The sequence below is a fragment of the Bos javanicus genome, chromosome 29 (assembly GCF_032452875.1).
Source record: "Bos javanicus breed banteng chromosome 29, ARS-OSU_banteng_1.0, whole genome shotgun sequence".
NCBI lineage: Eukaryota > Metazoa > Chordata > Mammalia > Artiodactyla > Bovidae > Bos > Bos javanicus.
In genome coordinates, this window is record NC_083896.1 from 36,320,479 (window position 1) to 36,332,071 (window position 11,593).

The 11,593-nt window shown below is 41.9% G+C and overlaps 1 pseudogene; it reads right to left on the reverse strand.

Annotated features, from left to right (window-relative positions):
• Nucleotides 1-4,083: 4,083 nt before the first annotated feature.
• Nucleotides 4,084-4,182, reverse strand: LOC133241889 (U6 spliceosomal RNA; annotated as a pseudogene).
• Between the last annotated feature and the right edge of the window lie 7,411 nt (nt 4,183-11,593).

Consider the following 11,593-nt stretch of genomic DNA (forward strand, 5'->3'; position numbering starts at 1 on the left):
TCAGTAATGGATAGACAAGATAGACAGAAAATTAGTGAGTATAAAGAGGACTTGAACAGCACTATCAACAAACTTGACATAATTGATATTAATGAATATTTCATCCCCAAACAGCAGAACACACATTCAAGTTGGCAGAACATGCACCGATATTAGTTCCAGTCAGCACGTTATCAGCAGCAGATACTTGTAGTTCCAAAGGGTCCTAGGGGTTTACAGACCCCAAGACTGTGGTTTCCTTTTCACTTTCTGGAATTCTGTATCAATACAACACCGGACAACTGGAAGCCTCATTTGGTGGTCTGCTGTGTCAACAATCACTTCTCTAAAAGTGAGTCTTTCCACTGGGACGACTCCCCCTTGAATTTTATGATAGTTCACAGCACAAGCGTGTAAAACATCAGTACTGATTATACATTTAGCTGTAGGAGCAATAAAAATGATGCGCTGCAGTGGTCCAAACAGCCCCACCCAAGTGGTTATGGCACCTGCTGTCATAACGGAAACAAGACAGCCTCTCTGTCTCTTCCCACCTCCCGCACCAGCGAGTGTGAAGCCGTGCTACGGTCAGGCACCTCCTTGGGTGCCTATGTGACCAACCACAGAGACCGCTCAGATTGGGAATTAATAAGCCATTCAGTCTGACACAGGTCTTCCCAGGTGGCGCTAGTGGTAAAGAATCCACCTCCCAATGCAGGAGATATGAGACACAGTTTATAACTTGGTCAGGAAGATCCCCTGGAGTAGGAAATGGCAACCCACTCCAGTATTCTTGCCTGGAGAATCCCATGGGCAAAGGAGCCTGGCAGACTACAGTCCATAGGGTCGCAAAGAGTCGGACGTGACGGAAGTGACTTCGCTTGTACATGCATAGTTTGGCACACTCATGAGTAATGTTCAGGGCTGCTCACTGACCATGGTAGACTGCCTGTCCTAAGATATACTAATAAAGAGGGAAGGTATTGATATAAGGATGGATGGGCAAATGGCCCAATGGAACAAAAGAATGAACTCAGAGAAGACCATGTGTAGGTGGAGATTTTAATATACGATAAATATAGAAATGGGCTTCTCTGGTGGCTCAGTCAGTAAAGAATCTGCTTGCAATGCAGGAGACCTGGGTTTCATCCCTCTAGTGGGAAGATTCCCCTGGAGGAGGGCATGGCAATCCACTCCAGTATTCTTGCCTGGAGAAGCCCCATGGACAGAGGAGCCTGGCAGGCTACAGCCCATGGGGTCACAAAGAGTCGGACATGACTGAGCCACTAAGCACACAAATACAGAAATACAGCAGCACAAATCAAATCTGGTACATAATGTTAGGGAGGAAATAAAATTGTATCCCTTAATAACATCACATATAAAAATAGAATCCAGATAGAGTAATGAAAGATAAAATAAAAAATCAACAGAAGAAAGTGTCAGAATATATATTTGTGAAGAGAGGGGGAGAAGAATTCTTTTTAACATACTTTAAAAGCAGAAATCCTCAGTCATAAATGTGTTTTGAAGTATAACTACACCAAAACTGTTTTTGTTTAATGGAGAAGAGCATGGATAGAATTAACAAAGAAATAACAGATTGTAAGAAAACATTTGCAATATCTAAAACTGACAATATATCAATATACTAGAAATTCCTTTAAGTCCACAAGATACAGATAACCCAAGAAAAAAAATGGGCAAAAATATGAATAGGCAATTAAAATAGAACAGACCATGGGAAGAAGCCATTCAAGAGACATTCACATTCTGTGCTAATCACAGACTCAAAGGTAAGCAATAATGAAATATCATCATATCCCTGGTTAAAATGTAAAACTGGGCAATCCCAACTACTTGTAGAATGTAGGGATGTAGGAACCCACTCCTTTGGGAAAAATAATTGATGAAGCTTCTTGAGAGCTATTTGTGGGCATTCAGTAATATCAAGTTTGCACACACTTTATGACCCAGCCATTATGCTCCCAGGAATGTAGCCTAACGAATTCTCACATAAACCCATAAGCAACATATATAAACATGCCCACCATGAACTTCTTACTGTGATAGAGATTCAGAGCAATCTGAGTGTCCATCACTGACTGGGAGAGTGGATAGATCAGGTCTGGTGAACACACACGGAGTTTTACGAAACTTTAGAAAGAATGGACAGGATGCTCACAGAGCCCTATGTTAGCATTTCACTGTTAAGTTAAAGAAGTAAAATGAGATCTATAATTTACAATGATTTACATAAATTTTAAAAAGCAGGCACACAAGACAAAACCTAACTTGTAGGACTACATATAATCAAATGACACTAATACATAGGAAATAAATTCATATGTTTGCCAATGGTGAATGAAAAAAACGAAAGTTGATAATGGGGACAAATTAGGAAAGTAAAAGAAAGAGGAAGGAAGAAAAGAAAGAAGGTGGGAGGGGGTGGAAGGGAAGAAGGGAGTGAAGAAGAAAGAAAAAAAGAAAGGTAAGGAGGAAGGAAGAAAAGTCAAAGAAAGAAAATTGTTTTTTCTTTTGAAATAGTTTGAGAGCAACGGACTCAAGTAGAGGTAACCACATAAGGAAAAGCACACAGCCAGGGAAGCATAAGTCTGTAGAAACAAAGGCAAAGACCCAATTTGGATGGAACATCAGAGCATTTCAAGAGGAACAGGAGATAAGCCTGAAAGGGTAAGTTGGTAGGCTGAAGTTGGTCTGTTTTTATCTGTCTTTAAAAAATAAGATATACACTTTACTAATATATAATATTATATATGGATTGACCCTAGAACTCAGGCTCACAATTGAAGACATTTGGGATCCACATGAGAGCAAATTTTTTAAAAGAGCCAAATTCTGTCCTTCCTCCTAAAATCGATCCTCATTCTCTTCTGCCTCAGCGCAGCTCACTTCCACGGCACTTCCTGTGGTTCTGTGATGTCATTTCCTTTTGTAGCTATTAGTTCCCTGCCGCGCTCGTGGTTCACTCAACCCAGGCCTGTCTGGTAACAGATGTGATTTCCAGCTGTGTCTATGTACCAACCACAGTGGGTTCATTAATAACAATTATTAAGTACTTTATGATACAAATTGAGCCTGTAGCAATGAAGAAAACATCCAGCCACTTGTTTTATGGCCTCTAGACACAGCGAACTATAAATTCCCATTATCTCAACATTATCAGCACTGGCAAATGGATCTAAGCATGAGTCATAAATAAAACTACCAAACAGCTCAATCATTCTGAAAAGAACAGAGCATAAATTAACACTTGATGACATAATGTTATGTAGGAACTTAAATAGTAGCTCAAGCCTTCCTGTCGGCTAATTATGCAAATTATTATTTTTAAGACTTATATTGGTAGTCGCATGACTGGCTCACAATTAGAGTTCACTAAATATGCAGTCTGTACACTGCCCTCCCTTGACCTGAGAGCTTCCACTAATTACATATGAAGAACAGCAAAAATGAAGAGAGAAAAATTTCAACCGAGAGAATGTCTCTTAGGACTACAGGGAGTAGAAAAAAAATCCCATTTTCTCCAAATACTATTTTGCATAGGAAAAATCATTTAATTGGGAAAGATTGATAGAAGAGGAGCCACAAAAACTGTATGCAATATTGGTTCCTGGGTGGTAGCCCATATGGATTTTCAGTCAATTATAAAAATATTTATTAAGTTAGCACTCTGTTGGGTTATCGCTCAGTTATCCAAGCTGTCTTAAGTGATGAAGATGGAACAGAAAGATAATAAACACATGAAGGTGATTTTTGAAAGGAAGATAGCCAAAAAAAACTTGGTAGGAACCAGAGACATGCAAATGAAAACACAAGATAGTATTTTTCATATTTTAAGTTAATTCCCCATACTGGGGAGGAAGCAGTGAAACGGGAAATCTAATTGTTGGCTAAAAGGCATCTAAAGGGTTCAAACTTGGCAGGTCACTTGGTAATATCTACCGAGAGCCCTAAAAATGTCCGTTACTTTTTTTACATCAAGAGATAACTGACATACAACTTTACATTATTTTCAGGTACATGACATGGTGATTTGATGTTTGCATAAACTGGGAAACGATGACCATCTAGTTAACATACAAAAATATGGAACATTTCACAAATATACACGTTGTCTTGCACAAGGGCCAAGCTGATCTCTGTATTGTTTCAATGTGATAGATGCGCCCAAAGTGGGCCCTGGTATCCATAACTTCTGACCACTACATCTTCGAGTTCTGGAAAATTTATCACGTACCAATTTCATGCCATCTATCAAAGAAAAAAATAGTAAATAAAAAGATTCATTAAGGGAGTGGGAGAATAGCTAAAGTCTGCAAGGAAATGGTTAAATAACTCATGGTTCACCCACAGGATGAACTACTGCTGTGTCTTCAAAAATTATTTTGTGAAGATTGTTTAATATGAAAATGTTCACGGAGCACTTGAAATAGGTTGTAAAATGGTATGTGTATTATAATTTTAATTATTAATCATATTAGGAAGTTTTTACACACAACTATACATGCACCCACACACAAGGCTAGAAGAAATACTCTGAAGTATAAAAAGGTTTTCCACATGATGGTATTATGAATATTTTATCATTTTAATAATTTTCTGTGTTTCTAAAACAAAAAAAGTTCAGCAGGAGAGAGCAGTTCACATTTTTTCCCAGGCCTTCTATAACCTGTATTTAATGGACCTGTCCAACCTTGTTCTTCACAAAACTTAACATAAAATTGGTCAAACTCACTTTCTCACTGTCCCCAAATGATGCTCTGCTTTCCAAACCAGCCTTCGTTCAAGTTCCATTTCACATGTGTGCTCGAGACAACAAAATTAGCTGAACAGCATTAAAACTTGACCCTTAATGAACAAAGTCTCTACTTGGAATCACATAGAAGCAGGAATACCTCCCCCGTCAAAAGTCATTACCACCGCCCCACCCAAAAAAAACACATCTTTTTCTTGCTTCTCTTAAGTAAAGCATTTCAAAAGGAGATCCAATCCACAGCCCCACCATTCAGAGCACACGTGCCTCCCACAAAGCGCCCACAGGCCCCGGCGATGCCAGGTCCCCTCCTCATGCCCACAGACCTTTTCTCGCCTCCCTCTAATGTCCTCTTCCCAAGATTCATCTGACCTCTTCATCTATGTCCTCTCTTTTCTCAACATCACGCCTTTTCTCTGACCAGTCTCCAGGATGACTAAGGCAGAACTAGGAGGGGGTGAGCCTCCATTCCCACATCTGCAAAGAAGGTAAAATAATAAACCCTGTCCTACAATATTTTAAGATACAGGTTCAAATATTTCAAAACTGTAAAGCATTGTACATGTCGTGACTATCACCCCACCTTTTTTTTCTCATTCATACAATAAGCATTACTGTTATGCAAACAGTACTCTGCCAGCACTCTGGAAGTTAGACTGAATTATTTCCTCTTTATGCCTGCCTGAACTGAATCCATCATTAATTCGATTTTTACCTCCAAAATATATCTCAAGTGACCCACGCACGGTTCTTTGTGTCCGTTAGCACCAATCTAACCTAAGCATCGGTGCTGTCTCATCTAGACTACTGAATTGATCCCTGACTTACCTTCCCATCCACTCTTACCTTCTCTACCCTATTACCCATACTGGAGCTAACTTTCTCTTAATCAGAAGTAATCAACTCCAAGAGTCAGAATGTCCAGTGGTTTCTTTAACAGACACAATCGGGCCAGTTATTTGGGCAGCGCACACATCCTGAAGCTCACACATAATGGCATAAGAGTACAGATGAGGAGCTAGAACTCATGAAAGGAATACTTACTTGCCAGAGAACTCTGCAGCTCTGTGCAGTGGGAAGAGAGACATCTACGGAGAACTCCTCTGACACACACATGTGTGCTTCCTCCTTGAATGTGCGACGTACAGGAGACGCCTATCAAAACGATTCATTGAATGCATTGAAACTGACCAATTGCTTATTCAACTTAACAGGAGATATCTGGACACATTTGAATTGTTTTCCCCATGGATGACTGCACTGGTGAAGTTCATAAACCAAGCAGGCACTCTGTTTGAACTAAGAACCTCAATGACTTCTTACTGCATTTAGAATAAAATCTTACCATTGACCTCCAAGCCAGCACATGACATGGTCCCTTTATTTCTCTCCAGTCAATCTCTCCTTGACTTACTACGTTTTGTCCGTCATGTCTGACTCTTTTGCCATCCCCTGGGATACAGTCTGCCAGTCTCCTCTGTCCATGGGAATTTCCACAAGGATACTGCAGTGGGTTGCCATTTCCTTCTCTAACTTATTAGGTTTGCTAACTTGTTATTTCTTTACTGTTTCAGCTCTTTCCCATGTTTGTGTGGTCCTGTTCTCCCTGCCCTATTCCCCACCCGAATAATTCCCACAAGGGTTCAACCCTGTTGAAGCACGTATGTCAGACTGATGCTAGGACGTGGCAGGAATGTACCTGCATACAGAGCCAAGGAGGTTCCTGAGACAACGCTCCGCTAAGGGCAGGAAGCCTCCAGCTACTGAAAGGAGCTCAACTGTCAGCACTATTCATTGAAATAAAAAGTGATTCTAGACTGGCACAGGCCTATCACTATGATTTGTTTCATTACAATCTCACTGACTGAGAGATCTGTGATTTAAAGATTGTTGTGTAAAATCAGTAATAGCTTTTTTCTCTTCCGAGAAATTGGTTCACTACACAAGGAAAAATGAGCTGAATCCCTACCCATTTAGTTAGTTGCTTGTTCAGTGCTCCTCCTCCTCCTTTGATGACTGAACTGTGATTTTGTTTGGGGTATTGCTGCATGAAGCTAAATGCTTGCTTCTGCATCCCCCCTGAGAGCTCACAGTGTCTGGGTGGCTAATGACACATACGCAGGATGTTCTTGTGGAAAAATTATGTTTTCTTGGGGAAAGGAATGAATGTACCTGACCAAGTCTTTCCCCCTTTCCCATACTTTCCTCCCTTAAATGTGGACATGATGTCTGAATCTCCAGCAGCCATCTGCTCACCATGAAATAACAAACACGAAGCAAAGGTCAAGAGATTCACAGAGATGCTGACGTCCCCAAGCTTCTGAACAACTCTGAACAACAAGCTTCTGAACAACAAGCATGTATTTATTTCCAATTCTCCATGACCCTCCCCCATTTATTGAGAGAATCAAACATGTTCATAGAGTCTAAATAGCTGCTGTGTTTTTGTCTTCAGGAATGACTGCTGTGTATGTGACCCCGTGCTCCAGTAAAGCTAGAAAGCCCTTGAAGTTCTGAATCCTCATGGTGGTTTGTGGGGAAACAAAGGGGATGATCTCTTTTCTTACTTGTCTCAAATTCAGTTTAAAATGGCAACTGAGACAGTTTCCTGAAACTTTCATTTCCAAATTGGCAACAATTACAATTGGCAGTGTAGAACTAAGACCAAGTTACTGAATTCTGGAAGTGGAGACGTGGACGGAGCCCATAAGAGAAAGAAGTCTTAGCCCACACCCATCACTCCTTAATGGATCAAGGGACTGCCTGTAACCAGTAGTGATATCAATGTTCCAAATAACACAAACAATAGAATATCCATAACTGATACTTTTTAAACTCTTTATTCTGAAAGGAGAGGACATGTTTTATTTTTCAAGCATCCATGGAACTGTTATATGGATTGGTTTCTGAGTCCTGGTGAGTAAGAGGGCTTTGAATAAACGTTGATTCTCCAATTTTCCTAAAACTCTAGAGTTGCTCTGTCCAACGTGGTAGCCACTAGACACTGGCAGCTATTTAAATTTAAGTGAGTGAAAATTACATAAGACTTTAATTAGAGTTCTTCAGACTTGCTTGCCACCTGTGGCTACAGATATAAAACTTTTCCATCATTGCAGAAAGTTCCACTGAACAGCAGTGCTCTAGAGACTGAGACACAGGCTGTATGGCTTGGATGCTCTTCAGCATGTACAACTGGTTTGATTACCACCAGAATGTAAGCTCTGCAGGGGAAGATATTTTTGTCAGAATTATGCACTGCTCTATCTCTAATGCCTAGATGATCATCTTCACACATCTGATGGTCAATAAATAATTGGTTCTCAATTCAGTTAGGAATAGCACGAAGTATGTCTTATTCTCAAAATTGCTTGCACTTTTCTTGGCCTTGAACACTCAATCTGGCTAGAGCACTCATCTCATTTTCTTTCCAATATACTTCTATCTAAATTTTAGTCCAGTCTAATTATTTCCATAATCTGGTTAAAATGGAAAGACTCACTCTTTCCCTCCTGTTGTAGGGAAAAGCCCAGTTCTTCCCCACCGTGTTTCTCTCCTGTGTGTCTCCTTGGCTGTGCACACAGAACCCTTCACTCTGGATATTTCTGGTCAGAGGATGGGTAGAGGCTTATCCCCACCACAAGCAATTCCCTGTGACACCAGCTGGTTGTCCCATGGTTTAACTCAGTTTTGACACTGTCTACCTGGAAGCTGCATTGGGTCCCACAAATTAAGGGTTCAGCTCCACAAGACCACCCCCCTACACATACACACACACACACACACACACACACACACACACACACACACTTTCTTTCTCTCATTTCAGATGCCTGTCACAAGCCCAGGCTGTCACCTGTGCTTCTGATCAGCCTGCTACAGAGCAGAGGTTCCAAGGACCCCTCTTTGGGTGTGACTAGTTTGCTAGAGTGGCTCACAGAACTCAGGGAAACACGTTTACCAGTTCATTAAGGGATATGATACAGGAGCCAGATGAGCAAGCAGATGAAGAGATGCGTAGGGTGAGGTCTGGGAGGGTCCTGACACAGGAAGTGTGTCCCTGTGGGGTTGGGGTGCATCACTCTCCCAGTGTGGATGAGTTGACCCCCTGGAAAGCCCCTCAACCCCAGACTTTGGAAATTTCATGGAAGCCTCATTGCTCCATTTCCAGTCCCTCTGCCCTCTCTGGAGGACAAGGGTTTGGGCTGAACATTTCAAGCTTCTAATGATGGTTTGGTCTACCTGATGATCAATGCCCCCTCCAGGAACCCACCTCAATTCAGTCACTCAGTCGTGTCCAACTCTTTGTAACCCCACAAATCACAGCACGATAGGCCTCCCTATCCATCACCAACTCCCAGAGTTCACTCAAACTCATGTCCATCGAGTCGGTGATGCCATCCAGCCATCTAATCCTCTATCATCCCCTTCTCTTCCTGCCCCCAATCCCTCCCAGCATCAAGGTCTTTTCCAGTGAGTCAACTCTTTGCATGAGGTGGCCAAAGTATTGGAGTTTCAGCTTTAGCATCAGTCCTTCCAATGAACACCCAGGACTGATCTCCTTTAGGATGGACTAGTTGGACCTCCTTGCAGTCCAAGGGACTCTCAAGAGTCTTCTCCAACACCACAGTTCAAAAGCATCAATTGTTTGGTGCTCAGCTTTCTTCACTGTCCAACTCCCACATTCATACATGACCACTGGAAAAACCATAGCCTTGACTAGACAGACCTTTGTTGTAAGGAGATACCCCTCGTCCAAGGTAAGGAGCAGCGGCTGTGCTTTGCTGAAGCAGCCGTGAAGAGATACCCCACATCCAATGTAAGAGAAACCCAAGTAAGACGGTAGGTGTTGCAAGAGGGCATCAGAGGGCAGATACACTGAAACCATAATCACAGAAAACTAGCCAATCTGATCACATGGACCACAGTCTGTCTGACTCAATGAAACTAAGCCATGCCGTGTGGGGCCACCCAAGATGGATGGGTCATGGTGGAGAGGTCTGACAGAATGTGGTCCACTGGAGAAGGGAATGGCAAACCACTTCAGTATTCTTGCCTTGAGAACTCCATGAACAGCATGAAAAGGCAAAATGATAGGATCCTGAAAGAGGAACTCCCCAGGTCAGTAGGTGCCCAATATGCTACTGGAGATCAGTGGAGAAAGAACTTCAGAAAGAATGAAAGGATGGAGCCAAAGCAAAAACAATACCCAGTTGTGGATGTGACTGGTGATAGAAGCAAGGTCCGATGCTGTAAAGAGCAATATTGCAGGAACCCACCTAGAGTCAACTCATTAGAACAAAAGATGCTTCCCATACTTTTATTGCTTAAGAAATTACTAGGGTTTTCAGGAGTTCTATGCTGGGAATCAGGGGCAGAGTCCAATAGAGGTATTTTCTGCTATGTCACCTTCATCCATTTATTAAAGTCTCAGCCTCATTCAGGAAAATATTCTGTCCAATTCAAATGCTACTTTTAGAGTCCCTTGCATCTTTTCTCTCCAGTGTTCAGGTAGGACATTCACTCTAGCCTCCTCTCTCTCTCTTTCTTCTTCCTTCTTCTATTGCTGGTTCTCCTGTCCTCATCTGCTCCCTAGAGTGCAAACTTCAGGAAGCCCTTCTCTCACCTGCCTTGTTCAGGTGAGGAGGCAGAATCAGGGGAAGAGAGAAGAGATTCTGACTTACAGTGGGCAGAGGCATCTCCAATTGTGGTCTTAGGTGTCAAGGAGATCTTATTGTATGAGGTTGTACCATTCTCTTGGGGCCTCACTGAGGCCCCCTTCATCTTGGAAGAGGTTCTTTAGCCTCTGCCAGAAAAACAACCACTAATGCCAAGGGGCTTCCCTGGTGGTGCAGATGATAAATAACCTGCTGACAATGCAAGAGACCTGGGTTCGATCCCTAGGTTAGGAAGATCCTCTGGAGAAGGGAATGGCAACCCACTCCAGTACTCTTGCCTGGAGAATTCCATGGACAGAGGAGCCTGGGGGGCTACAGTCCATGGGGTTGTAAAGAGTCGGACACCACTGGGCAACTAACACTTTCACCTCAATGCCACTCTGATTTTCTTTCTTTTTTTTGGCCACACCACTCACCACACAGGATCTCAGTTTCCCATGAGTTTCCCAGGAATCAAACTCAGGCCTCCTGCATTGGGAGCCTGGAGTCTTAAGCACTGGACTGCCAGGGAAGTCCTACTCTGGCTTTTCTTAACAGCTGCTTATTTATGCTTCCTATTTTCAATATTGTTATTTCTTTTAAAATACTTCTTATACTTATTTTAAATTGTTTGTTCCACTCCACTAATTATCCTTCTAGAATAAGCACCATATTGTGCATCTTCCTTTTTAATCCTTAAGTAACTCAAGTGGTTGCTTGTTCTTGTGAGACCGTATCCATTTGACAGCGTCAGTTTCTTTGGATGTTCAGAACAAGATAGTGAGCTTGGATATATAATTTGGCATTGTTGACACATATGTGATATTTAAAACCGTGGAAATGGATGAGATGACCCAGGGAGAAAGCATGGAGATGAGCCAAGAGGATTATGATAGAGCTGAAAGGAATTCTAATATTTAAAGGTTAGGGAAAAGAAGAATCAGCAAAAAAATCCTGAGAACCTAGGGTAAAAGGAACACAGGCAGGCCATGGTGTCAAGAAGTCAGGAGAGTTTCAGAAAGGCGGGCGTGGGCTTTGGTGTCAAATTCTTGTCAGATCTGTTTTAAGTGAAGTGAGAAGTAAAAAGCCCGCCTTTGCAAACAAAAAGCAACAATTTCACTCAACACTTTGGACTTCATGAAGTCTACAGAGATTTTCTTGTTACTGTTTTTCTGTATCGCAA